This window comes from Papaver somniferum, chromosome 10 (assembly GCF_003573695.1).
Source record: "Papaver somniferum cultivar HN1 chromosome 10, ASM357369v1, whole genome shotgun sequence".
Taxonomy (NCBI): Eukaryota; Viridiplantae; Streptophyta; class Magnoliopsida; order Ranunculales; family Papaveraceae; genus Papaver; species Papaver somniferum.
The window spans coordinates 26,961,927-26,974,606 of record NC_039367.1 but is presented as its reverse complement, the minus strand read 5'-3'; the positions used below and the strand labels follow the sequence as shown (position 1 = coordinate 26,974,606).

Sequence of the window (12,680 nt, the reverse complement as noted above, 5' to 3'; positions counted from 1 at the left end):
TGACTCTCTACACAAGTAGAAAAAAATGAGATCTTGCAGAGGGATTCTGTGGAGCAATTATGTGAAAAGTAACATTAGTAAGTGAATCGAGTTTAACTGCTAGGATCAAACCTAAATTCATAAACTTTAATACATTTAATTGAATTACATCTTGTAAGCGAACCTCAAGGTGGTTCAGTAGAATATAATCTAGTAACTAAGTGAGCCTGTTACCCGGTGATACAGGAAAGTTTGGGGTTATATAAGGGAACCTTCTTTCCCGCGGTTGGTGATAATTTGTGATTAATTGAAAAAGCGGGGTTATAATAACCACACCCAATATTTCGCTTAGCAATCTGTAAGGACAAACTCCAATATAATTATGAGAGCACCAACTAATAAAGCGAGCTCAATCAAGAAATATATCTAAGATTTATATCTCTGTTTCACAATGTAATCAGCAAATCAAACAGATAGAAATCCGCGAGCCTGATTATTATGTGAAACTTGAACGGTACCAAAGACCAAATGTTCGAGGATCAATCAATTTCAATCAACAGCCAAAGGTTGGGTTTACCAATTGATCGATTCAACGCACAACCTATGATATTTCAATTATATCACAAAATATAGTGCGAAAAAGAAATAACACAGATACCAACTCTTCTAATTATGTCAATTTTATTGGTATTACATGGGATTGGGAAGACTCGAATGGATTTAGTGTGGCTCTAAATGGTAAAAATTTTATTGGTTTCCTTAATAACCTAATAATTTTTTCAGGATCAACCCATTCAATTACTATTAACTTTTGTTTAGGAAATCAATATGTGTCGTACATGCCTTTCCACAATTTTGAAATGACTTTTAATTATATCCACTTAGAAAAACACAAAAAAAAATGTTACTTAGGTTAGGCACGCATACTAATCAAAAGGTAACAATAATTGAATTGCATTTATTAATGAGGAAACTGCAAATGCAGAAAAACCCCGAGACCTAGTCCAGATTTGAACACCACACTGTATTAAGCCGCTACAGACATTAGCATACTCCAAGTTAACTTCGGACTGGAATGTAGTCGAGCCCTAACCAATCTCACACTGATCAAGGTATAGTTGCGCTCCTTACGTATCTGAATCCTAGTAGGACTCTACACACTTGATTCCCTTAGCTGATCTAACCCACAACTAAGAGTTGCTGCGACCCAAAGTTGAAGACTTGATAACAAATCTGTCTCACAAAAAAAGTCTATTGAATAGATAAATCTGTCTCTCACAGATAAACCTATGAGTTTCGTTCTGTTTTTTGATAAATCAAGGTGAACAGGAACAATTTGATATACCGGACTTATATTCCCGAAGAACAGCTTAGAAATATCAATCACCTCACAATAATCTTAATCGTATGGTAGAGAAATAAGATATTGTGGAATCACAAACGATGAGACGAAGATGTTTGTGATTACTTTTTATCTTGCCTATCGGAGATAAATCTCGAGCCAATCTTAGAGAATATAGTACTCAATCACGATAGAAAACAGCAAGATCAGATCATGCAACTACAGAGAAAATAGTTGGGTCTGGCTTCACAATCCAAATGAAGTCTTCAAGTCGACCTACATGGTTTCGTAAAAAACCTAAGGTTAAAGGAGAATCGACTCTAGTCGCAACTAGTATCACATAGGAGGTGTGGGGATTATGTTTCCCAGTTGCTAGAGTTTTCCTTTATATAGTTTCCAAATTAGGGTTTGCAATCTAAGTTACCTTGGTAACAAAGCATTCAATATTCACCGTTAGATGAAAACCTAATTAGACTCAAGCTAATATCTTTCAACCGTTAGATCGAACTTAGCTTGTTATACACAAATGAAATATACCTTCATTTAGATATGAGTAACCGTACCTAAACGTGTACACCTTGTTGTCTCAACAATAGTTAACCGAAGTTAGCCATATGAACAGTTTCATATCAACCATATTCATCTTAACCATAACTAGTTCAAATGACTCAAATGAAACTATTTATAGAGTTGTTCAATTGTTTATATTCTCATAGAAGTATACAATATACAATTGAAGCAAAATCGATTTTGATTGACTCGAATCAAGTCATGAACATTATAGCCGCGCTTTGCAAAAGATTTCATTCCTTATTATATAAATGTATTAGTTCATGAACAAACCAATTTTAGAACATCATCCACTTAGGTATGCAAACGGGTACGCATACCTTAGTGGCCGGGCTGAGTTTGGGTTCGCTAGTATGAAAACGGGTACGCATACCTTAGTACACTTCCAAACTCCAGCAGAAATTCTCGGACCTAAACCTTACGCCAGTACGTGTACCTGTATGTATACTAGGTACCCGGACTTTCTCAAACCATCTAGTATGCATACGGGTATGCATACTATGGTTTCCGGACATGGATTGCATATATGCAAGTACGCATACTATGCTTATATCCAATTGTTCTAAACTCTATTCCAATCATTGAAATTTTCTTAGAGGATGACAATAGTTGTTTTCATTAACTATTAGCATCAAAGAGATTTTCAATTTATTGAAATAATCAATACGAAACATTCTTGGTCTACATCAAATGATTGTCTCACACAAATCATATAAGACGTTACCAGGCGATTTTCACATAATCATCTTTTGACTTTCGTCAAGAATATAAGATGAACTTGGTTGAACCGAAATCTTACCAACACATATTTCGATAAATATGTAAGCGAGTTAAACTCAGTTCGAAATAGAAAATGTGTATAGTTCAAGTCTATATAGCTATACGACTTTTGTCTCAAATAGGAGATAGAGTAGATAAACTTTTGAGTGATAGATAAGTTCAAGTCTCCACATACCTTTTTGTCTATGAAGTTCCACAAGCTCCCCTTAGTAGTTCTTCGTCTTCAATAGATGAACGCCGTGAAGTCTAAGCTCAACTACACTTTCTATCCTAATCCGAGACTTATCTACAAGTAGACTAGAAATCAAGACTTATAGTTTTGGCAACTAAACTTGACAAAAAAGCTTGAGATAGCAACGCTTGCGAGTTCGACCGAGCAATGCTCTAACAATCTCCCCCTTTGTCAACTTTAGCGACAAAACTATCAATACATATGAATTACAAAATAAATAAACTTTGTAGCTTCTCATCCAAATGCTTGATCTCCTTGGTTCTTCAACATTACTCGAAATCTTCGTCACTTCCAAGTACTGCAGTGATTCTGAACGTGTTCAACTCAGCATCAATGTTGTTGAAGATCCGTAGCTATAACAATGAGAAAACAGTTGCTCTCAATCACTGTTATACATTGTTATAGTATTATTACACACCATCAAAGTTCAATTGTATCACAACTTTGACAACAATATTATGATGATATCACTCCCCCTTAGTAAATACTTCATCTTACATGAAAAACTACTCCCCTTTACATAATGATCCATAAACCATATGTATTTGTAGTGTGAACTACACATTAATTCTCCCCCTTTTTGTTAATATAAATTGGAAAAGGTACGAAACTAGTGGGATCCTAATGAAATTTCCATAGAGATACTTCATGACTAAAAAAAAACATATCAACTTTATGCAATCATATAGTCGAAACTAAATGCATTCATCAAGGAGTTAAAAGAGATACAAGAAAACTCTTACAATATTCCACAGCCGCACTCCCCACAAAGATTTGGCAATTAAGCACGAGTTCAATTAAGAACTCTCCACCATAAAATGTCATTTCCGAAAGAACAACAAGAACGACCTTACTTTTATAAGAAAAGAAGGATTTCTTTGGACATTAACAAAACTCATGGAACATGAATTTTTATCCAGAAAACTCAATTAAATTAACCACAAGTGAACCCATGGTTAATTTAATCGGAAATGCTCAACATAAGAGAACTTACGGAGCCATACAATACATTCATGTAGAAGTGGATCAGGGAAGGACCAATACTATGGAATATTCAAAGATTCATTCTATTTTTCATCAACATTTGTATAAAGACATGTAATAGACTTAATCTTTGTAAACAAAAGTTCATCATATCTTCCATAAATATTTGCATATGACAATATAGGCTTAACTTTTGTTGTCAAAAGCGCATTCAATCTTTTATCAATATTTGCATAATGACATATAAGAGACTTAACTTTTGACAAATATGGGACAATCAAAGTTCACGGACGCAAACACACATATCCCATAACAGTTGCAATATATGAAACCATAAAGATTAATACTGCAAAATCATCTTCCAAATCAACTTTAGAATTTAAATAAATAAATCTAAAAATACTACAAGATGAAAATCGTTGGAAATAGCTATGTGTACTCACAATAATGGCTATTCCCAACCCTAGTTATCCTTCTTAAAACACAAGAATAAATTCTCATAAGAATTTTTCTAGATATTATAGAGCTTTCTCAGTGCATCTACTGAGAATTCCTTCTCATCATTGAAAAACCCATTGATTATGGGATCGTTCAATTCCTCTAAATCTTCAGAAATATCAGTTAACTCACTAAGTTCTCTTTTTAGTCAACATAAGGTGTTCTTTGTTAGAGATAACATATGTTCATAGTAAGCTATCTTTTCTAAAGACAAAATGATTTGAGATTTTAAATCATTTTTTTTATTGATGAAATCTTTCACCATACCTCTAAAGTTATTATCAAGATGAAAAAGACAAGAGGCAGTTAGAGGAAGAACCTTCTTCATCATTTGTAGATCTCCCCTTCTTATTTCTTGAAGATTTGATTCCTTCACAAAGATACACATTAACTGCTTCAACTGCATCCCTTTTTGTGCTACATCTAGTTACAGGAGATATGAAGTTGTATCTTTCAAAGATAAAAGAAGTGAAGGGTATTTTGATCACAAATAAATAAAAATAGACTAATGGAAAGTCAAACCCTAGAAGAACTTTGAAAAAGTCTTGTTCGGTTCATGATCCATTATCTATTTCAGCTAAGAGAACATTATCTTAACATAAATATAAGAAATTAACAATTATACAAAACTTGAGCAACCTTGATGCAATTCCTCATTTTCTCAAGTTGAAGATGAGGATGCGAACGTCACTACTATGAGATAGTGACGGAGTGACAGAATGCTCACATCTTTTATCACATAGTGATTTATCAAGATTAGTTGATAAACAGACTTTTTACCTCTTCTGAATCTGGTTCTTTTGGATTTCTTCTTGTTATCAAGAGAACTTTGTTGATTTCCTAGGTCCAGATTCATCCTTTGCATGTCTTTTTGAAGTTTGGCAATCCTTTTGTTGTTTCTCTTGGATCTCCAACACTTACTTTGAACATGATTTGCAATTCCACAAAATGAACAAATCAAGGAAGATTTATTGTCTTGCTTATTTGCTTCCTGTTTATCACAACATTCATCATTGCTTGTTTCAAACCCGGTTGGAACAAATGAGTTGTTAGTGCTCACAGTTTTACTTTTGAACCCTAAACCGTTAGTATTTTCAAAAGACTTCTTACCGAATAACATTTGTGAGATTTTGTCAGAACTTCCAGACAACCTTTGTAGGTCACACTTTAGAGTATTAATCTCTTTTTCTTCATATATAGGATTCTGGTGAATTCATCATTAAGACTATCTATCTCAAGATCTTTCACCTGAAGTGATGATTCAAGTTTTTTCAACGAAATCTTTAGTTGGAGGTTTTCTTGGAGAATCTTTTCCCACTTATTCAACAAAACAAAAATCTCAGTGTCACACTCAAACTCTGAATCAGAATCTGAGTGGGAATAAATTTCTATTGCGAGAGCCAAAAATTCATTACACACACATGTAGTATGCATGATATTGACAATATAAGATGATTTTTATTGTACCGAATCATCATAAGCATTAACCGGAGAAAGAACTTTCTCACAACTTTTGGATCTTTTTACCAAATATTTGATATTTTGTGTAATCAGTGATTTATAACAATCATCATGATTTGAACAACATTCATCAGCCCAAGCCAAGTTAGAATCTTTGTTTGTGTTGGTCACAGTATTAAACGTAGACGTTCTGACTGTGTTCTGATCATGATCAAGTATTTTTAACTTTCTAACAAGGGTATTTCTGGAAATCGTATCAAGGTTACTACCTTCTACGATGGCGTGTTCTTAGAATCGTATCTAAATGGCAATGATTTGAGAATTTTCATCACAATGTCCTTTTCAGGAATAGTCTTACCCAACGCAAAAGATGCATTAACAATTTCAGACACTTTGTGATCAAACTCATCAAATGAATTATCATCAGCCATACGAAGGTTTTCCCAGTCAGAATTTAGGTTTTGAATCCTAGCTTCCTTTTCAGAGGTATTCCCTTCAAACATAGTTTCTAAGATATCTCCGGATTCCTTAGACTTTGTGCACTTAGTCACATGGTGCTGAAGATCTGGGGTAATATCATGTATGGTAGCATTTACCCCGTCAGAATTTTTCTATGCAGCAAGAATTTCGTCTGGTTCATATCTACCAATATCCTTTGGAACAGTTACATCTCCTTCTGCAACAACCGGAGGATCATAGCCGTTAACAACACATACCCATGTTTGAAAATCACGAGCTTGAAGAAAAGCACGCATACAAATTTTCCACCATGAGTAATTCGAGCCATCGAAAACTAGTGGTACGTTTATAGAGATAACACTTTTGTCCATAGAATCAGATCGCTACAAACACGGACTTATGAGGTCTTAAACGTGTTTGCCTGCTTTGATACCAATTGAAAAAATGGGGGGTCTTACAACCACACCCAATATTTCACTTAGAAATCTGTATGGACAAACTCCAATATAATTATGAGAGCACCAACTAATAAAGAGAGCTCAATATATAAATATATCTAAGAGTTATATCTCTGTTTCACAATGTAATCAGCAAATCAAACAGATAGAAATCCGCGAGCCTGATTATTATGTGAAACAACTTGAACGGTACCAAAGACCAATGTTCAAGGATCAAATTTCAATCAACAACCAAAGGTTGGATTTACCAATTAATCGATTCAACGCACAACCTGTGATATTTCAATTATATAACAAAATATAATGCGGAAAAGAAATAACACAAACACCAGAAGTTTTGTTAACGAAGAAACCGCAAATGCAAAAAAACCCCGAGACCTAGTTCATATTTTGAAAACCACACTATATTAAGCCGCTACAGACACTAGCCTACTCCAAGTTAACTTCAGACTGGAATGTAGTTGAGCCTTAACCAATCTCACACTGATCAAGGTATAGTTGCACTCCTTACGTCTCTGAATCCTAGCAGGAATCTACGCACTTGATTCCTTTAGCTGATCTCACCCACAACTAAGAGTTGCTATGACCCGAAGTCGAAGAGTTAATAAACAAATCTATCTTACACAGAAAAGTCTATTGAGTAGATAAATTTGTCTCCCACAGATAAACCTATGAGTATTATTCCGTCTTTTGATAGATCAAGGTGAACAGGAACCAAATTGATATACCAGACTTATATTACGGAATAACATCCTAGAAATATCAATCACCTCAGAATAATATTAATCGTATGATAGCGAAACAAGATATTGTGGAATCACAAACGATGAGACGAAGATGTTTGTGACTACTTTTTATCTTGCCTATCGTAGATAAATCTCGATCCAACATTAAAGAAGATAATACTCAATCATGATACAAAACAACAAGATCAGATCACGCAACTACAGAGAAAATAGTTGGGTCTGGATTTACAATCCCAATGAAGTCTTCAAGTCGTTAATCTACAGGGTTTCGTGAAAAACCTAAGGTTAAAGGAGAATCGACTCTAGTCGCAACTAGTATCACATAGGAGGTGCGGGGATTAGGTTCCCAGTTGATAGAGTTCTCCTTTATATGGTCTCCAAATCATGGTTTGCAATCTAAGTTACGTTGGTAACAAAGCATTAAATATTCACCGTTAGATGAAAACCTAATTAGACTCAAGCTAATATCTTTCAAGCGTTAGATCGAACTTAGCTTGTTATACACAAATAAAATGTACCTTCATTTAGATATGAGTAGTCGTACCTAAACGTGTACACCTTGTTAGATCAACAATAGTTAACCGAAGTTAGCCGTGTGAACACTTTCATATCAACCATATTCATCTTAACCATAACTAGTTCAAATGACTCAAATGAAACTAGTTATAGAGTTGTTCAATTGTTTATATTCTCATAGAAGTATACAATACACAATTGAAGCAAAATCGATTTTGATTCACTCGAATAAAGTCATGAACATTATATCCACGGTTTGAAAAAGATTGCATTTCTTATTATATAAATGTATTAGTTCATGAACAAACCGATTTTAGAACATCCCACTTAGGTATGCAAACGAGTACGCATACATTAGTGGCCGGACTGAGTTTGGGTTCGCCAGTATGAAAATGGTTACGCATACCTTAGTACACTTACAAACTCCAGAAGAAATTCACATACCTAAACCTTACGCCAGGACGCATATCGGTATGTGTACTAGGTACCCGGACTTTCTCAAACCATCCAGTACGCATACGAGTATGCATATTATGGTTCCTGGACATGGATTACATATATGCAAGTACGCATACTATGCTTATATCCAATTGTTTTTAACTCTATTTTAATCATTGAAACTTCTTAGAGGATAACAGTATCCGTTTTCACTAACTACTAGCATCAAAGCGATTTTCAAGTTATTGAAATAATCATTACGAAACATTCCAGGTCTGCATCAAATGATTGTCTCACACAAGTCATGTAAGATGTTACCAGGCAATTTTCACATGATCATCTTTTGACTTTCGTCAAGAATATAAGATGAACTTGGTTGAAGCGAAAGCTTACCAACACATATTTCGAGAAATATGTAGGCGAGTTAAACTCATCTCGAAATAGAAAATGTGTATAGTTGAAGTCTAAACAATTAATTATTTGTAACCTTGACAATTATTTATCTACATTCACATGCAATGCATTATTATAATTGTCTATCTTTATATTAAGATAATTGTTAGGGGGAAAGCCACTTTTGCAAGAGGAAAAGCCGACTCGAGGGTGGATTTCATAAAAAAAAAATCCCTATCAATAATATATAAGGAAAGTATTGCCATGAACTCGTTTTAGAGAGTTTCCATTAGTCTTAAGAAAATTGCTATGGATTTGTTAGGAGTTTTCGTTGGTCTTCAGAAAATTTTCTTCATTGTCCACTCATAATTACATGAACTTTGAAACTATAGACACATTAAGTAAATGCAATGTTGAACTAACATTTATTGAACCAGTAAACATCATGGAAAACTTCCTATATCGTATCTCAACGATACAAAGTTACAACAAGTATAGACATAATTTTGATTTCTCGTATCGAACCGTTAGTTCAGGAAGAATCTCAATATCCTCCACAGAATTTATGATATAATCCACTAAAACAGCATAGCAACTCATATCACTACGCCACTGTATGATTGCTTACAAATAATAATATTTCTAAGTTGTGTCACCATTCACCAGTTACTAAAGGAAAGATCTCAGAAATACCGTCACTACTAAATTTGATGTTAATATAACTTAACTCTTCTGATCCCTGCTTGAACTTGATTGTTGAGACGTTTTAAACTCACCAAATAGATTTGTCGCACTAGGTAAATGGACATACGGGTTATAAGCATGATCAAAATAACAAATGATTATTGATGAGGAAAAAAAAATTAAATCCACCCCGAAATCAGCTTTCCCTCTAGTAAAAGTGGCTTTCCCTCTAATAATTATTTATATTAATAAAAAACCTATGAATTAATACTAACATAAATACACATAAATATATTCTTGAATATTTTATTTCTCTTTTCATTTTCCCTTAATTTTATTTTCTTACTTAAAGTTAATTAGGTGATTTTATTTCCACTCTGGATTTCTAGTTTAGGCAACCCATCTATGTTAAGGCAAAGAAAACAAGGATCCAAACTAACTTGGTTAAATCCTGACCCGAACCGGTAACTAAAAATACCGGGAATTACATCCTTACCTCCTTAAAAGAAATTTCGTCCTGAAATTAGCACCCCGAGTTCCGTACCAGGGTCAAACCCATATGGAGATCCGAACTCGAAGCGCTACGGGTCGGAAAGAGACAAAAGTTCTTTTTTTTTAATATATATATACACATAATATATAATACCATCATTTATTTATATTATTTAATTTTACATTATTATATTAACGTGACATTTTTTTCTCTTAAGCTCATACGTTTTCTATTCCAAAGATAACACAAATCTTACACTTTAATACTCTTTATTACATGCACTACTTAATGCTCATTAATTTACTTTTCATGCATAAAAATAATTATCTTCGGATGTAATACATCCGAAGATAATTATTTGTATCACTGATATAGATCTAGAGCTTTGGTTTGATTCTCAAGGGAAAAAGGTGGTGATTGGTGAAGATATTTGTTTTTGAGATGAACACTACTAATCTCTTTATCAAGTATTTTGGTTTGATTATTATGTTCTTCGATTGTGTTTTAAAATTGGATTTTTTCAATCTTATATTGATTTCACCATGGTTTACAAAAGAGAAGCTAATTTGGGTACGATTCATTCAAAGAATGTGTTAATGAATATTGTACATGAAGTGTTTGATGATATATATATCTAAGAATGAGAGAAATTTTTGAAGAATATTATTGGAAACTTATGCGTCTCCATAACCAAATAAGGATTCTACCTAATGAGTGTGATGATGTAAGTGAACTAGATGTATCAATTTGGGTTGGTGGATATGAGGATGAACAAATTGCCCACAAGGTGTTTGATAAAATGTCTCCAACAATATTTGATAGTTATTTGAGTCATGGGGAAAGTGAAATAGTGGGTGATCTTCCAATCTATCAAGAGGGCATGAATGTGGATCAAATATTTAATTATTTCACTATTATGGAGCAAGCGCTATCATGTAGAAATCAAGAGAATGGAGAATGCAAATCTTTATGTCCAGTTTTTGATGAGGCATTTAATGGTGGTGAAGTAAAATATTTTGGTGCACCAAAGTATGATATTTATTTGGAAAATGCTACCTTGGAAAGACTTCGATAAAATTTGCAAGTGAGAGGCAACAAGACTTTACTCAAGTTACAACTCAACGGATAATCATCATGCATCAAACCAATTTGGAAATTCTTGGAAGATAGATATCACGAAGCTAGTCAACATGTAAGGTTGAGAAAAATGCTTGGTGTTTCCGTACTACTTGGGGATGTTCTTAACTATGACCACAAAATGCTACATTTGGTGAGTAACTACAATGGAAGGTGTAGAGGTAGAATTGTCTTCAAGCAAGGAAGAAATTCAAGCACAAATGGAGAATATGCTTTAATAATTCGAGGACGAATTTGTTAAAATAAGGGGAGGATGATGCATTTTGGATGTTTCCAATCAACATTGAAAATACCACTTATGTCCCATTTCTATAATATTTCCAAAATACCAAATATTTCCTTGGTTGTAGTATAAATTAGAAAAGATAAAGGTTAGGGAAGGGAGTTTTAGTCATGTTTTACAACATTGTGTGAAGAATGAGAGGTTATCTTCTTTCAAACCTAATTGCTATCTCTAGGGGGAATTAGATTATATAATTCTAGAGTATCAACTAGATGCCTCTCATACTCTTATAGTTTTCAATTTAATTGGGTAGAAATTATAAGTTATTTGAGAAGAATTTCCAATTTTAGGTTCTTCCTTTATTCAAAGGGTAGAAGAAACTAAATTGGTTGATTATTTATCCTTTTCAAGTTGTCAATTTCAATTTATTTTCATTGTAAGCTTCCGCTTCTCATCACCAACGTATTTAATTTCAAACACATTGCAGAAGATGGGAAAGTAATGGAGTTGATCTAAGCACGTGTTCTTGCGACGGATGACACGGTATTAATACAGTTGATCCTAAGCTTGTGTTTCTGTAGCCAAATATATAATCTTGCGTTCTAGCTGCACGTCAAAAAATAAGCACAAACAAGAAAGGAGGAAAAAAAGACATGTTAGATCAATAAGGCTTTTGGTAAATCATATTATGGTTTCAAGATTAACTATTATACCTCTATGATTTTCTTAAACACATCTCTCGTGTGATAAAATTCACGAATGAGCTGCAACAATGCCTTGACACCTAAAAGAAAACATTGTTAGTTAAAACAAACTGAGATAAGTAAAATGAAAATTAGAAGATGCAAATTCGTAGCTCCACTAGTAAACTATTCATACAATAACAGAAACCAACAAAAAAGAAAAGTTGATAAAAAAGAAAAAAAAAAGGAAAGAAAGTCTCACTGTAGCAAGGTCCATATACAAAACCAATTAGTAAACTAATATGGCTTCATATTATGCTAATTGAATAACAGTAACAGGGTTCGGGAAAGAAGCTTCACTTTTACCCTGCTATGTTTTTCCGCTCACTGGCCCGACAAAATTCATCGCACGCCAGAGTTACATTCTGAGATCCAATACTGTACACAAAATATATCAAGAAAGAAAGTTGTCAAATGTCGCTTCAATTCAAATGCTAGAGTTTAAAACAAACTAGCATTCTTTTATACATCATCGATTATCCTACACCATGAAAATTTATTAATATTTATTTAGTAGTAATTACTAAAGAAAATGCTATTAATG

The 12,680-nt window shown here is 33.6% G+C and overlaps 1 long non-coding RNA gene across 1 annotated transcript; it reads right to left on the bottom strand.

Annotated features, from left to right (window-relative positions):
* Nucleotides 1-11,973: 11,973 nt before the first annotated feature.
* LOC113319564 lies at nucleotides 11,974-12,395 on the bottom strand. Its single transcript, XR_003345636.1, has 3 exons — nucleotides 12,339-12,395; nucleotides 12,107-12,177; nucleotides 11,974-11,999 (listed from the first exon to the last, which is right to left on the bottom strand). It is a non-coding gene; the product is annotated as an uncharacterized LOC113319564 (long non-coding RNA).
* Between the last annotated feature and the right edge of the window lie 285 nt (nucleotides 12,396-12,680).